The sequence below is a fragment of the Cibotium barometz genome, chromosome 16, assembly GCF_041138505.1.
Source record: "Cibotium barometz isolate CiBa-2024 chromosome 16, ASM4113850v1, whole genome shotgun sequence".
In the NCBI taxonomy this organism is placed as follows: domain Eukaryota; kingdom Viridiplantae; phylum Streptophyta; class Polypodiopsida; order Cyatheales; family Cibotiaceae; genus Cibotium; species Cibotium barometz.
Genome location: NC_141061.1, coordinates 43,704,578 through 43,717,424, shown reverse-complemented (window position 1 = coordinate 43,717,424; position 12,847 = coordinate 43,704,578).

Below are 12,847 nucleotides of genomic sequence, written 5' to 3'. Positions count from 1 at the left end.
CTAGATTTTCGGAAATTTTTGGATTATGGTCCAATTAAGGTTCCTATGGACCAATAAGATCAAACCATGTGTGGGAAAGAGATAAATCCAATTTTGTAAAAGATGATACCCAAAAATGAGTAAATACTCACATAAGATGAAGAGTTGAAAATGTACAAGGTTTATTAGTAAAAAACTATGAGCAATATTAAAAATATAAGATATTTTGGGTATAATGATTCCATTTTGACACATATGTAAGGAAGGGGAGTCCATTAAAGGAGGTGCATATTTCACATGCTTGAATGAGTTTTAAACACATAAAAATTGAGATATTTCATCTCTCCTCTCTCCTAATTCAAGTTTAGTTGCAAAAATTTAGCTCAACTGACCTAAAAATGGTCAAAAATTAGAAAATTCTAGAATCAGTTTGTTTGGTTAGGAGCTCACTTTTTCCTATAAATAGAGGCCTTCCTCTTTGTTGAAACTTAACAATGTCTAATGCATTGTTACTCTACTCCACCCAAGCCAAGAACTATGAATTTGTTAATAATTCATTAGTTTTTGACATTTCCCTCTTCCAAAGATTGGTTGGTCACTCTTGTTCAAACAAGAGTTCCTCAAACCATCAAGCCAAAGGAAAGCTATCAAAGTCATTAGTAAGTTGGTGATTCTTCTTTCTTTCAATTATTTTATGGATTTTTATGGTTTTAAATGGTTTTTAAATGGTTTTTATGCTTTATGTCTTCTCTATAATGTTAGGCCTCATTACAAAAGGCATTCCCCTCTCTTCTCTAACAAAACCAACCATTCTCTATCCTAGGTGAATGGTTAAGTGATTAATGTCAAATTTTTATAATGTTTATCTCAATTAAGTGGAAAAAATATTTACTCTAGGATAATTTCAATATGGGTGTACTTTTAATTAGTTTTAAAGACGTAGAAAATTGAAAAATGGTCAGCCATACAAAGGAGGTTATGGCAAAAATTTTAGAAATTAGTAAAAGAAAATTCAACTTTTTTTAATTTTAAAAGTGTTATTTTATTATAAAAGTGTTACTTTTAGCATAATTGAATTTCATGCATAGAGGTATGCATAAAAGATGAATATTTTATTATAAAAGTGTTATTTTTAGCATAATTGAATTTCATGCATAGAGGTATGTATAAAAGATGATTATTTTATTATAAAAGTGTTATTTTTAGCATAATTGAATTTCATGCATAGAGGTATGTATAAAAGATGATTATTTTATTATAAAAGTGTCATTTTTGGCATAATTGAAGGACATGCATAGAGGTATGCATAAAAGATGATTATTTTATTATAAAAGTGTTATTTTTAGCATAATTGAATTTCATGCATAGAGGTATGCATAAAAGATGATTATTTTATTATAAAAGTGTTATTTTTAGCATAATTGAATGACATGCATAGAGGTATGCATAAAAGATGATTATTTTATTATAAAAGTGCTATTTTTAGCATAATTGAATTTCATGCATAGAGGTATGCATAAAAGATGATTATTTTATTATAAAAGTGTTACTTTTAGCATAATTGAATTTCATGCATAGAGGTATGCATAAAAGATGATTATTTTATTATAAAAGTGTTACTTTTAGCATAATTGAATTTCATGCATAGAGGTATGCATAAAAGATGAATATTTTATTCTAAAAGTGTAATTCCTACTAAATTGAATTTATGCATAGGAAGATGGATAAAAGATTGATTTTTAATTCAAAAGTATCTTTCTTTTTAATTCAAAAGTATCTTTCTCATCTAACTTGAATTTATGCATAGGAAGATGCATAAAGGATTGAATTTGAATTCAAAGTGTCATTCTCATTTAAAATAAATTTATGCATAGGAAGATGCATAAAAGATTGATTTTATTCGAAAATGTTAGTCATCCTTAAACGGAATTTAGGCATAAATAGATGCGTAAAGAAATCTTATATCAAATATAAGAATTCTCTTGTATTCTATAAATAGATATGGGAAATGATAAGATGTGATAAGATGCATATGAGATGAGTTAGGATGTGATAAGATAAGTTAAGATGTGATAAGATGTGTATGGGATGAGGTAAGAAGTGTATGTGATGGGATAAGATGTATATGGGTTGTGATAGGGCGAGAATGGATGTAATGTAAAAGAATAGATGTGAAGGCGTATGTGGATCCATGGATGTGAATGTGGATGTGTATGTATGGATGTATGCATATAGATGTGGATGTATGAATGTGGATGTGAATGACAAGGTGGATGTGGATGTATGCATGGGAATGTATGGATGTGTATGTATGGATGTATGTATGTAGATGTGGATGTATGAATGTGGATGTGGATGTATGGATGTGAATGTGGATGTGTATGTATGGACGTATGCATGTAGATGTGAATGTGGATGTGGATGTGAATGTATGGATGCGAATGTGCATGTAGATGTGGATATAGGAAAGAGGATGTATGAATGTGCATATAGACGTGGATGTATGAAAATGGATGAGTATGTATGGATGTATGCATGTAGATGTGGACGTATGCATGGAGATGTAGATGTATGGATGTGAATGAGAATGTAGATATGGATGTATACATGGAGATGTGGATGTATGCATGTAAATGTAGATGTATGGATATGAATGTGAATGTGGATGTGGATGTATACATGGAAATGTGGATGTATGCATATAGATAAAGATGTATCGATGTGAATGAGAATGTAGATGTGGATGTATACATGGAAATGTGGATGTATACATGTAGATGTAGATGTAGATGTATGGATGTATACATGGAAATGTGGATGTATACATGTAGATGTAGATGTATGGATGTGAATGAGAATGTAGATGTGGATGTATACATGGAGATGTGGATGTATGCATGTAGATGTAGATGTATGGATGTGAATGAGAATGTGGATGTGGATGTATACATGGAGATATAGATGTATGCATGTAGATGTAAATGTATGGATGTGAATGTGAATGTGGATGTGGATGTATACATGGAGATGTGGATGTATGCATGTAGATGTAGATGTATGGATGTGAATGAGAATGTGGATGTGGATGTATACATGCGGATATGGGATTGGACATATGATGTGGATGTACGAATAGGGATGTGTATGTAGAATAATGAATGTGAATGTGTATGTGAATTAATGTGTCGTCGATATGAGGGAATGGATAAGAATGAATGGAATGTGGAATAAATAATGTGGACTGAGGAAGGATAATGTGGAAGAAAGACGAGAGTTCGATATAGAAACTGTATTTTGTGACTTTTTGTAAATGACTGTTTTATGTCAAGAATGCTGGGGAAGCATTTGGACCGTCTTGTGGATTAAAGTCATGGAGACCTAACTGATAAAGTTGCAACTGCTGACGAAGAGTCAATGGAGGACGTCTCGCGTAGCAAGGTCGACCGAGGTCTTGACCAGCCTCGGTTCGATTTAAATGGTGAGCTTCCGGTAAGGTGGATGAGGGACCAAGGAAACGGCCTATGAGTGAAGCGCTAGGTCACCTACAAAGGATCCTAGAGGGTGCTGACCATACGGTGCTCAGGCTCTGGGTCATGGAAGATACCCACACGTGTGTCATGGTATTGGAACAAGGATTAAGAGTTGTTTTCTGAAACCGGGCATGGATCTGGTTGATTGACCTTGCTGGTCCTCAACGGATGAGTCCATGGCTCTTTTATATGGATCTGTGGGTTGATCTTGCTGATCTTCCACGGAGATTCCATTCTATTATATAAATTTATTGCCGGTTACTATGAGCTAGGAACTATGGAAAAGGCCCCTGAGTGAACAGGTGGTGAGCGTTTTGGTTGCCAATGATGCCATAAGTATACCGATGAATGAATGACTGGAAATAAGGATTCAACCAGAGACTTTGAGGATTGTCATCAGAGACATAATAGTTTCATTAAAGGATTGTTTTAAAGCTAGCTGATACTAAGAAAAAGGCAATTTCATATTGGGTGTGTAAGTGGTGTGGCTAGTTTTATGTTTGCATGAACTTCCGGCTAGGGGGCCTTGGAACTCTTTTCCTTGGTACTACCCGGGACAAAACCTAACCAAATTCTTAATTGGATCCCATCACTACAGTGGTTGGGCGATTGGCTTGGACGATTGGCTAACTCATGGGACTGGATGGGGTTAGGCTGGGCTGATGGATCCATAAATCAAGACTCAATTTTTGTTATTACGATAGATAAAGTAAATCCCGGATAGTAATTGTTCTATGGATAGGAATCGACGGCTGTGCCTCTTGATGGGGAAAAAAGCGTTGATCCCAATGATTCAAGTGCAAGTTTCATCCTTGATCCGACTGAGTATCTTTATAGGTGCAGTCAGATCAACGGATCAGTAATGGTCTTGACTATGTTAGAGTAAAAAGTTATCCTAGTGGAATCGCCCGTGCTTTCCGGGTAAGGGAAGTTTTTCCAGTTTCGATTTTGGAAAAACCGACTGACTAGTCTCTTGTCTGGATATCCGTGGGACGAGGCCCTTAGTGTGGGACCGTGCCCTGCGCGCGCAAGAAGTGCTACTTCTGCTGCTAGCACCCCGAATCCGTTGTACGGTGGGGACAGGGATCTCACAGTTGGTATCAGAGCAAATTGGCTGATAAAGATCAACTGAGAAGCCAAATATGTCAAAGATTTATCAAGTAGCACAAAAAGATTGTAATTGTGTGATATAATTCATACAAATTGATATTCAAACTAATTTCGTAAATTAGTAATTGGGTCTTCAAATGGAAGTACCGCAATTATATGGAACCCTGACTTGCTTGAGGCTTAGACATAATGGTATTTACCTTATAATTCCAAGTATCATGACTAACCGTATATACCGAGGGTATAACTGCAGCTCTTTACCGACAGTATATATGAGTAAATCTAAGACTTGAAATTATAAGCATTAATGCTATCCAGATGATGAATTCGAATGTGGTTGATATGATTTTTAATTCTGTTTGAGAATTGATGAGTTGATTTGGATTCTGATTGAAAAATGTTGATCCCTGAAATTTGGTTGAAATGTAATAAGCTAAACGAATCCTCAATGAGGATGAATGGGATGAGTCCCTGTGATGATATTCATAATTGAAATGATGATAATGATTTCAGCAAATCACTATGAGATTAGTGGATTGTGCTGTCAAATTGCTACTGTTAACTCTTATCACGGTAGATCAAGTTAAGGGATGACAATTTGAGAAATTGCTTAACTTAAATTTCCGTGGAGGAATGTTTAGAAAGAAATTTTTCGGTCTAATGGACCATTATTGTGTTAAAAATATGGATGATATGATCTGAATGAATTGTTATTTAATGATGAGTTCTATATAAGGGATACTTATCCCCGTATTCTGTTGGGTTGACCAGAATATAAGGAACCCCAGAATAAATTGGATCTTAAGAAAAAAGAGTTGTCCTCTACTTTGCGAGATGAGGACATCTCGTGCCTTTTTAAGTGGGGTAGAATGTAAGATTCCTCCCCCAGCCTTCGAGGTATACAGGAGTAAGAACCTCCCTTTCTGATCTTATAATTATTCCCTCTCTAAAATAAAAGAAAGATTCTGTTTAAAAAAGAAAGACCTTTTCCCAGAATACTTTCTCGGGAGCCCCACCTGTTTTAAGGATTCAGAACGATGAGTTCAGAAGTAAGAATCGGTGTTTTAGATGCCAAGGAATTGGTCATTAGGTAAAAGACTGCCCAAGATCGACAGAAGCAGTATGCGAATAAGAAGAGGACAGTGAGAGAATTCAAAGAAGCAGATATGGTCTTCATTTGAGTACGGCCCAAACAAAATTCTTTATCTCTTAGGAAGTATAAGAAGTTATCCCCCAGATATTGTGGACCATATTGGAATTCAATGAAAGTAGGTGACTTAGCCTACGAGCTTTTTCTACCTCATTATCTCAAAGTTTATATTGTATCTCATCTAAACCTTCTATAGAAATATGTGCCAAACCCAAATCATGAAAAGACGGTAAAACTTCAGTGGCAAGATACCGTTGGCTTCTAGGTTATGCTAGTTCTTTCTTTTATATAAGTCGTAACTCTTACTTGTCACTCGCAGTAATCTTACTTTCATCGATTCCCTTTCTTCCTTAATCTCCTTTATGGCTTGGCAACAAGAATTGGTTTTATCCATGATGATTTCTCACCTTCAAGATGTAAGCGAGTCTGTGAAGAAGGATTTTATAGCACTGTATGAGTGCTCATTTTTCCCTCACTTGGGAACTTCTGTAGCTCAGACCAAATGGCGGACCTGTCGAGACATAACTAGGGTAACACCGTGGGGTTGGCAGCACTTTCGTAACAATATCCGCTTGGCTATGGTTATTGAAGCTTTGGGTTTGGGTCCCCAATACTATTGTGTGATGAGTTCAAGGCATGGTGGATTTTCTGATCGGGTCTTCTTACTTGCATGTTTTCTTCCTTACCAGAAGATATGCCTTTATCCCAATTTTGGCTTGCCTCTTAGAGGTCCTTTTTTTAGGTCACCTCATACCAATGAGATAGGTACTACAATAACCGACCGAATTATTCCCAGAAATGAGTTACCTTATACGTGTGTTGCTTGTGAGTGCTACTTTTGTGACCATATGATGGACGGGCTTATGGAATTGTAAAAAGTTCTTCTATCTTGCTGTATATGTTCCAAGAGTGAATAAAGTTGAAATTTTTGTTCTTATCTTGAGTCTTGCTCTCTTTGAGACTTTTCTTGGTGGTTAATCTTAATTAAATTTTCTCTTAGTCTCATATTCGTGCATCTTGCGAAATTACCCCAGTTGGTGAGATGAGGACATCTCGCGTTTTTTAAGTGGGAGAGAATGTAAGATTCCTCCCCAGCCTCTCAAAATGTCCAGCATCTTCCCCCTGTAATCAATTCCCTCTTCAGAAACATAAGAGATCTCATCTCTGTCTGTTTTGACATAGAGAGAGAATATTCAGATTATGAATATTTTTGGATAGAAAAATAACTCATCTTATTAAAATAAGTTTCCTTGAAACAGAAATTCAAAAAGAACTTTCCAATGTGCAATTAGAATTAATTGTAAATGGGTATGAAGGACCTTAGCCTAAGGGTCTAGATTTTCAGAAATTTTTGGATTATGGTCTAATTAAGGTTCCTATGGACCAATAAGATCAATCCATGTGTGGGGAAGAGATAAATCCAATTTTGTAAAAGATGATACCCAAAAATGAGTAAATACTCACATAAGATGAAGAGTTGAAAATGTACAAGGTTTATTAGTAAAAAACTATGAGCAGTATTAAAAATATGAGATATTTTGGGTATAATGATTCCATTTTGACACATATGTAAGGAAGGGGATCCATTAAAGGAGGTGCATATTTCACATGCTTGAATGAGTTTTAAACTCATAAAAATTATTTCATCTCTCCTCTCTCCTAATTCAAGTCTAGTTGCAAAAAGTTAGCTTAACTGACCTAAAAATGGTCAAAAATTGACCAAACTGAGTTGGAAAATTCTAGAATCAGTTTGTTTGGTTAGGAGCTCACTTTTTCCTATAAATAGAGGCCTTCCCCTTTGTTGAAACTTAACAATGTCTAATGCATTGTTACTCTACTCCACCCAAGCCAAGAACTATGAATTTGTTAATAATTCATTAGTTTTTGACATTTCCCTCTTCCAAAGATTGGTTGGCCACTCTTGTTCAAACAAGAGTTGAACCCTCAAACCATCAAGCCAAAGGAAAGCTATCAAAGTCATTAGTAAGTTGGTGATTCTTCTTTCTTTCAATTATTTTATGGATTTTTATGGTTTTAAATGGTTTTTATGCTTTATGTCTTCTCTATAATGTTAGGCCTCATTATAAAAGGCATTCTCCTCTCTTCTCTAACAAAACCAACCATTCTCTATCCTAGGTGAATGGTTAAGAGATTAATGTCAAATTTTTATAATGTTTATCTCAATTAAGTGGAAAAAAATATTTACTCTAGGCTAATTTCAATATGGGTGTACTTTTAATTAGTTTTAAAGATGTAGAAAATTAAAAAATGGTCAGCCATACAAAGGAGGTTATGGCAAAAATTTTAGAAATTAGTAAAAGAAAATTCATCTTTTTTTATTATAAAAGTGTTACTTTTAGCATAATTGAATTTCATGCATAGAGGTATGCATAAAAGATGAATATTTTATTATAAAAGTGTTATTTTTAGCAGAATTGAATTTCATGCATAGAGGTATGTATAAAAGATGATTATTTTATTATAAAAGTGTTATTTTTAGCATAATTGAATTTCATGCATAGAGGTATGCATAAAACATGATTATTTTATTATAAAAGTGTTATTTTTAGCATAATTGAATGACATGCATAGAGGTATGCATAAAAGATGATTATTTTATTATAAAAGTGTTATTTTTAGCATAATTGAATTTCATGCATAGAGGTATGCATAAAACATGATTATTTTATTATAAAAGTGTTATTTCTAGCATAATTGAATGACATGCATAGAGGTATGCATAAAAGATGATTATTTTATTATAAAAGTGTTATTTTTAGCATAATTGAATCTCATGTATAGAGGTATGCATAAAAGATGATTATTTTATTATTAAAGTATTACTTTTAGCATAATTGAATTTCATGCATAGAGGTATGCATAAAAGATGAATATTTCATTCTAAAAGTGTAATTTCTACTAAATTGAATTTATGCATAGGAAGATGCATAAAAGATTGATATTTAATTCAAAAGTATCTTTCTCATCTAAATTGAATTTATGCATAAGAAGATGCATAAAAGATTGAATTTTAATTCAAAGTGTCATTCTCATTTAAAATAAATTTATGCATAGGAAGATGCATAAAAGATTGATTTTATTCGAAAATGTTAGTCATCCTTAAACGAAATTTATGCATAAATAGATGCGTAAAGAAATCTTATATCAAATATAAGAATTCTCTTGTATTCTATAAATAGATATGGGAAATGATAAGATGTGATAAGATGCATATGAGATGAGTTAGGATGTGATAAGATGAGTTAAGATGTGATAAGATGTGTATGGGATGAGGTAAGAAGTGTATGTGATGGGATAAGATGTATATGGGTTGTGATAGGGCGAGAATGGATGTAATGTAAAAGAATAGATGTGAAGGCATATGTGGATGCATGGATGTGAATGTGGATGTGTATGTATGGATGTATGCATATAGATGTGGATGTATGAATGTGGATGTGAATGAGAAGGTGGATGTGGATGTATGCATGGGAATGTGAATGAGAAGGTGGATGTATGCATGGGAATGTGAATGAGAAGGTGGATGTGGATGTATGCATGGGAATGTATGGATGTGAATGTGTATGTGTATGTATGGATGTATGTATGAATGTGTATGTATGGATGTATGTATATAGATGTGGATGTATGGATGTATATGTATGGATGTATGTATGGATGTGTATGTATGGATGTATGTATGTAGATGTGGATGTATGAATGTGGATGTGGATGTATGGATGTGAATGTGGATGTGTATGTATAGATGTATGCATGTAGATGTGGATGTGGATGTGAATGTATGGATGTGAATGTGCATGTAGATGTGGATATAGGAAAGAGGATGTATGAATGTGCATATAGACGTGGATGTATGAAAATGGATGAGTATGTATGGATGTATGCATGTAGATGTGGACGTATGCATGGAGATGTAGATGTATGGATGTGAATGAGAATGTAGATATGGATGTTTACATGGAGATGTGGATGTATGCATGTAAATGTAGATGTATGGATGTGAATGTGAATGTGGATGTGGATGTATACATGGAAATGTGTATGTATGCATGTAGATGTAGATGTATGGATGTGAATGAGAATGTAGATGTGGATGTATACATGGAAATGTGGATGTATGCATGTAGATGTAGATGTATGGATGTGAATGAGAATGTGGATGTGGATGTATACATGGAGATGTGGATGTATGCATGTAGATGTAGATGTATGGATGTGAATGAGAATGTGGATGTGGATGTATACATGGAGATGTCGATGTATGCATGTAGATGTAGATGTATGGATGTGAATGAGAATGTGGATGTGGATGTATACATGGAGATGTGGATGTATGCATGTAGATGTAGATGTATGGATGTGAATGAGAATGTGGATGTGGATGTATACATGCGGATATGGGATTGGACATATGATGTGGATGTACGAACAGGGATGTGTATGTAGAATAATAAATGTGAATGTGTATGTGAATTAATGTGTCGTCGATATGAGGGAAGGGATAAGAATGAGTACACATTGAATGGAATGTGGAATAAATAATGTGGACTGAGGAAGGATAATGTGGAAGAAAGACGAGAGTTCGATATAGAAACTGTATTTTGTGACTGTTTGTAAATGACAGTTTTATGTCAAGAATGCTGGGGAAGCATTTGGACCGTCTTGTGGATTAAAGTCATGGAGACCTAACTGATAAAGTTGCAACTGCTGACGGAGAGTCAATGGAGGACGTCTCCGCGTAGCAAGGTCGGCCGAGGTCTTGACCAGCCTCAGTTCGATTTAAATGGTGAGCTTCCAGTACGGTGGATGAGGGACCAAGGAAGCGGCCTATGAGTGAAGCGCTAGGTCACCTACGAAGGATCCTAGAGGGTGCTGACCATACGGTGCTCGGGCTCTGGGTCGCCGAAGATACCCACACGTTTGTCGTGGAAGATATTGGAACAAGGATTAAGAGTTGTTTTCTGAAACCGGGCATGGATCTAGTTGATTGACCTTGCTGGTCCTCAACGGTGGAGCATGTGGCGGTAACCATAAAACCGAAGAATGTAATACCTGTTCTCCTCTAGTCACAAACCAACCCACAAAGAAGTGGTGCCAAGCCTGTGCTTGGAATTTTACCCACACCACATAGGAACGTACTCGCATTGCAAGAATGAGACAAGAGCGTGAGCACCATTGGGCTCGTGATTGTCCACATTGCCCAAGGCAAGCAGCTCGATCCAATACAACAGTACCACAGTTTCCACCAATTGAGAGATATTGTCTAGGGTGTTGTGTAGAACACTTTCCAAAGGATTGTTTGCTGAAACCACATGAGGAAGGCACCTCTCAACCAAAGGTCTCACTCAACTTTGTAGAGGCAGTTCCATCGCCACCTTCATCAGAGAATGAGGATGTCGTGCCACTTAGAGTCATGACTAGATCACATACACGAAATGCCGAAATGCAGACTGATGAGACACCTCGAACTAGGGTGCAAAGGCAAATCTAGTGGGACAAGACCCTACATTCCAATAGAAAAAGGACCACTAGGAGGAAAAAGAACCGCAACAAGCAAACTAAGAGTGCATCCACTAGTTCTTAAGAAGTCTCTAAACAAAACATGAAGGATCAAGCTTTTACATCCCAAGAAGTGCATGAGGAGCATCAACCTCAACCTAGGCCTAGTGCTAAACAAGATGAGGCTAGTACAACTGAGGATAGTTCAGGGGGTTTTTTTTGGATAAGGTGAACGAGACTCTAGATGCCATCATTGATGCTCATAGAAGTTGCATTGCAGCTTTATCTGAGCTACCAAAGAAGCTTCAAGAATACCCAAACCCTCGTGAGGAGAAGATCAATCTAGCTGTACATCAGCAACTCATTAGGGAAGCTCAATCAATACTTGAGGGCCCACCTCCACCTATCCCTCGGGGCCCCACCTCTCTTAAGCCAACGTTAGAAACCATACCAGAAGTGTCATCAAGTTGGGAAATGAAAAGTGAGCTGATCTCACAAGCTCATAGCGAGAAGTCTACACCAATTGACACCCCATTGAAAGAAGGCATTCTGCCACCACCTAGTCTTGCCTTCCCATGCAATGATGAAGTTATTGATGCTAACCAGGACATGGCAAATGAGATGTGGGTAGCAGTTCATGAGAAAGTTAATGAGAATATGTCCTCTATTATTTCACCTCCAGTCTCTGAAGTGGATTTTACCAGGGGCTCAGAATACAACTTTAGACGCCCAAGCATCCAAGAGGAAGTTCAAACAATTGTTTCTCCTAGAAGTAAGCACACAATGAAAACCTTACCATCTTATTTGGGAGAATATGAGAACTGTTCTCTAACCTTGAGGATACCCTCCATGCATAGAAGGTTGACAAAGGAGATGGATATGGGTATCGTGCAAGCTATTTTGTCAGCACCAGTGGCTTGTACCTTACCTTTTCTTGATTTGATAAAGCTTTAACCAGAGTTGTGGAATGATATTGCCACATGTTTGTCAGAGCAGGTATTGCTACAAAAGGGTCACCATCAATGTACTATACACCCTAAGACAAAGCATGTTATGCCAGTTCCTATCAAAGTTGGAAAATTTTGTGAGGACGATCAGGGAAATGCTACCCTCCCATTAGAAGTGCGAAAAGTAGCTTCAACTGCAATACTTGATAGTGGTGCAGGAGTGGGCATTGTGACAAGGTCCATTTGGGAAAAGTGGGGCAAACCAGCTCTATTAGGAGTACAAGGATGCACTTGCATTTAGAAGATGGAAGCTTAGAACATCCCATTGGGCTGCTAGAGAACATATTGGTCACCACATGTGGGATTGAGTATGAGCACACATTTGCAGTAGTGGATTTTGGAAAGCATCCAAACTATGAAGTGATATTGGGTAGACCATTCATGCAACAATTTCAAATGATTCAAGATTGGGGATACAATTATTTGTACCTCCGCCGACATGATTCTGTCATCACAAGGGTCAACCTAAAGAATCACTCATATCGTGATGTAACGCGGTCTCCAATAGATGAGTTTGATTTTGCTTCATCTGAGGGCGAGTAACATTGTCA